Here is a 5103-nt window from a genome sequence, read left to right as displayed (position 1 = left end):
TTTGCTGAGAGTGGAACTCTCAGTGACTCAGTCAAAGTGGAATTTAGTTTAATATATAGAATTAATATTAAAACTAGTAAAATAAAAACTGGAAGCTATTAAACAGTTAATGGAAAGTACTGTTTCATAGCTGTCAATTTGCTATTGTGATTGCCAAAATGGTGGGTTATCATTGTGAACAAGAACTCTGAGTGAACTCTTGTAACTTAGGTGTGGCTCAAAAAGGTGTATAAAAGAAAAACCTTATCTGCTGGCACTCACTTCAGTTACTATAAGCTGTAGCTATTTTGTTCAAAAATAATATCCGGTTCCCCGAAATAAAAGATGACTACAATTATCAAAAGTATGCATGTGATGTCGCAAGGATAATAATTGACACAAGTCTTGCAGAGCTCTATATGTCTGTTGGAGCTCTCCGTTATGTTAAGGATGAAATAGTCAAACATTTAATTAGTCAATTATACTGTATAACATAATCTAATTAAATATACAATTATGAAACGTATAAAAGAATTGAATGTCCGATGAGCCTCTAATTTCCAGCTGGGAATTGAAAACTATTTCTTGTATCTAACAATGACTGTTTTGATTTCCTGTTAGAAATGAATTAACTTGTGGGTTGGGTCGGCCGTAAGGAAGGCAAATGCAATGTTAGCAATCACCTTGAGAGGACTAGAATACAAAAGCAAGGATGTAATTCTTGGGCTTTGTAAGGCATTAGTCAGGCCACATTTGGAATATTGTGAGCAGTTTTGAGCCCCTTATCTAAGAAAAGATGTGCTGACATTGGAGAAGTTCCAGAGGAGGTTATGAGAATGATTCCAAGAATGGAAGGGTTAACATATGAGGAGTGTTTTAATGGTGCTAGATAGAGTGGCACAATGTCAGCATAGAGGGATGTCCATTTAGAATAGAGATGAGGAAATTTTTCTTCAGTCAGAGGATGTTGAATCTGTGGATTCATTGCCACAGATGGCTGTGTAGGCCAAGTCATTAGTTATACTTAAGGTGGAGGTTGGTAGATTGTTGATTAATTGGGCATCAGAAGTTACTGGAAGAAAGCAGGAGAATGGATGATGGATCAGCCATGATGGAGTGACGGAGCAGACTCAAAAGACTAAATGGTCTAGTTCTGCTCCCATGACGTACGAATATGAGTGACATACTAACTTTGTCACTGAATACAAATACATTTTATGATAATAGATGCAGACCCTGAAACAACTAAGACTGTTCACATAAGGTATTCCTGCCTGATAATTTATTGCACTTTTGGTCTGCTTCAAGGTTTTCAGCCAGGGAGTCCACCATTCTGACTGTCTGGAACATCTCATAAACCAAAGTTCAGGAATTACTTCTGCGTTGGACTTTAATTAGACTAACCTTACAACCTTAGTATCAATGTAAATTAAAACATATGGGACTGATGTTAAAATCATGGTGTCAATTGCACCTTAAAAACACTTAACCTGGATGTCTATGTTAAAAGTTTACCTTTTGTATCCAAGAGATTCATGTCATATTCTAGTGACATGAATCTCTTGGATACAAAAGGTAAACTTTTAACACAGACATTTTAAAGCACACAGTATGTTTATTGTATAAAAAACAATAAGTTTAAAATCCAAATTTTATCCAGGTTATTTTATTTTGTAATTTTTTTGAGGTGTAAGCATTTTTTGATTAATTACACACCTATCAGTAAAACAATTTTGAATTTCTGGTTCATCAGTAACGTGAAATAAGGAAAAAACAAATCCAGAGCAGTGAATGCATTTTTTTTTCAGTTGTGCTGCGTGGGGGAGGGGGAAACTGCCTTTCATTACAGATTATACCCTTTCCTGCATGCTGTTGGCAGATGATAAATTCTTTTTGGATGCTTAATTGCTTCTCTGAAACTGTGACACATGCTATGACTGACTACATAATAAACCTCCCATCCCCCTTTCCCCAATCACACTTGATTCCTGCATGCTATGTGTATACAACCCATCATCCACCACCATAAAGATTTAATATTTTAATTTATTGCTGTCTACAAAGCAAACAAATCAGTTAATTTTTATTCAACATAAATTATGCAACCTAGTGTATAATTTCAATTCTAATAAATTCAGAAATACGAATTAGAGTCGCAGCTATAAAGATTAGTGCTGTACAGATGAGCATTATCAATAAAAAAAAACATAAGTTGTACTGTTGCCCATGCTCTCTCAACCTTATTTACCTCCTTATATCCTGAGTTACGTGTCCTCACATCTCCATTTGATAATACTATTATGTTCTGGAAACATGCATCTACTCATCTCCTGCCGCAAACTTACCAATCACCCCCGATGAGTTATTAACTTCAAACTTTCTGCATAATCACTGAAAGCGTTGACCTGAATGTGCATGTAATGAGCGAGAGCTGTATAACTCATCTCCTTCTACCCTAGGCCACAAACTTATCAATCATCCATCTGCGGACACTTTCTGGAGGTCCAAGATCCATATGCTCCATGCTCGCTGGACTAAGTGTGTAAATGTAGGAGGGGACTATGTTGAAAAATAAATGTTCTAGGTTTTCTAAAATTGATTCCTTCTACCTTAGGCCAAAAACTTATCAATCACCCCTTGTAGGTTAAGTAGCTTTACACTATTTTTGTACTAAAATTGCTTTGCCTGTTATAACATGAATTCTCCGCACAAGATTTGGACAATTAATCTGACATCAAAATCTAAAATCAGTAGAACTGATACAAACTTAAAAGCATTTTAAACTTTTACAAATGTCATCATATTTAATCACACATCGTATTTATCTCGTTGTTAAGGAATTTAAGTAAATCTTTGATCAAATGCTCAGCATTTAAAATGTAGATTTTAATAACTCCTTTTTGCAAAGCACAAATTCAATGTCATTTATACATTTTGAATTTCATAAGCATGATTACACAAGAACATGGCTTTAAATCAACCTTTGATAACATGATTTATAATTCAAGTTTGGCAAAATATTTAAATGAGGCGTAAGAAATGTCTCAACACTGATACAGTGCAGTACCTTGAAATGTACTGACTGATGTTACATGCGCCAATCTGTACTTGCATAATCATAATCTAGGGTAAAGTATCTAATGTAATATATCTATGAGGCTAATTTATTTTCTCAATTTTCCTTGCCTCTGCTGCAGGCAAGCTTCTTTTAAGGTTGCAGTTTTGCAGCTGTTGCACACCACATCCTTCAAGTAATCATTTATCATACGTGTACCAAGCAGAGAATTTGTACGGTTTTTGAACAAGGAATACTGTGGGTTTCATTGGGTCATATTCTTAGAGGATCACTAAGTAGCAAGTAGTAATATACACACTTATTTCTTCCCCTTATGCTGAAGCGAGGTGTGCTTCTCCTGTTTGCCATCTATTGCAGTACAAACTAAACAAATGTGTGGCTTTATCTAGTCAGCTCCTATTTGCTGCTTAAACTCACTGAACTGTGATAAAATTTGGGAATGTAACTTTGAAAATGAATCCCCATAGCACCCATTGTCTAGGCGCTAATGGTGATGATTTTAACTAGAATACTGTGCTCACTGGTAACACTTTTAGCATAACCAACAACAAAAGTAGAATGCTGGGATGTCAGCTTCCGCAGAAGAAAGTGAACATTAATGTTTTAAGTTTAAGACCTTTTGTCAGAATGGCAGATCCTTTCATCTGACAACAGATCTTCAACCTGTAACATTGCCTGCTTCTCTTTCCACGAATGTTGCCTGACTTGTATACTGTTTCTTTTTGAGATTTCCACCAGTATATTTTTAAATTTTCATTTGACATAACCAGTGCCATTCATCATATTCAAACCTGGTCATTACAGGAGAGGCAAATTGATTACCTCGCTCGCAATGTCATATTGTGTGCAGTTCCCACTGTTTCGTGGAAGAGACGAAAGCTCAACCTCTGTTCTTTAAAGGGAACATTAATTACTCTGAGAGTAAATTGAAATTGATTTGAAAAAGAGCAGAATTCAGAGAAATGATGTTGTTCAGCATTTGGAAATTTTGAGACAAGTGTGGTGTGGCTGCAGTTACATATAAGTTTAGCCTAAACCTCTTGCTGCCAGAGACAGCAGCCATGGCGTCTGTTGTGGGCCAGAATGAGTGATTAAGAAAAGGTTTAACAAAGTGAAGCTACTTGGTAGACGAGGAGAGAATGGCCCTTAGAAAACTATTCACAAGATGTGATTGGAAATAAATATCTAATCTCTATGATACACAATTTCTGAATGTTGGGCCTAATTGGACACAACAGATTAATCCATGAGGTTCAGTAACTCTTGCTGTTCCGGAATTGGTACAGGATGTGCTTCCATTCCATGTGAATCTCACCACATCAGTTGACTTGTTTAATAACATTTGCTATTAATTAATCCTCAGTGCAGCAACAAATTTTAAGTGAGGCAGCCTGTGATACCATCTGCCAAAAACAAGTGGGAACCAAAAGAAATGCAGGAGGCCTTAAAACTGAGGTAAAACTTGGTTTCACTCTAGCCTCCCTCCTGCTGACATTAATGTCTGGATCCCGGAAAAGGGAGCAAACAGGGCTGATTTACCCTTTGCTAAGTCCAAGCTTCTGGATCTGAGGCCAAATCCAATATCTACCTATAGAAGCAGGTATTACAGGTCTTTCACTGTGTAATATTGGGATATCGATATGTTTTCTTGCTGTTATAACTACAATTTCAACAAAGTGTTGAAGAGCTAGCTGAAGGTTGCAAGATTTTTTGGTTATCATTGATTACCTGCACTTATGTCTATTCCTCCTGTTTTCCCTTAATATCCAAAAACCTATTAATCTCTACCTTGTATGTATTCAGTGATCAAGACTCTACATCCCCACTGTAAAGATAATTCCAAAGATCCAATCCTGTCAATTAAAGAAATATAATCTCATTTTAGACCTGGCTGGCAAACTCTTATTTTGAGACTATGAACCCTGATTCTTAACACTCAGAAGGGGAAATACAGTGGCATGCAAAAGTTTGGGCACCCCTGGTCAAAATTTCTGTTACTGTGAATAGCTAAGCAAGTAAAAGATGACCTGATTTCCAAAAGGCATAAA

This window comes from Mobula birostris, chromosome 2 (genome assembly GCF_030028105.1).
Source record: "Mobula birostris isolate sMobBir1 chromosome 2, sMobBir1.hap1, whole genome shotgun sequence".
Lineage (NCBI taxonomy): Eukaryota > Metazoa > Chordata > Chondrichthyes > Myliobatiformes > Myliobatidae > Mobula > Mobula birostris.
The sequence above is the reverse complement of the archived record's forward strand: the minus strand, read 5'-3'. Positions refer to the sequence as shown.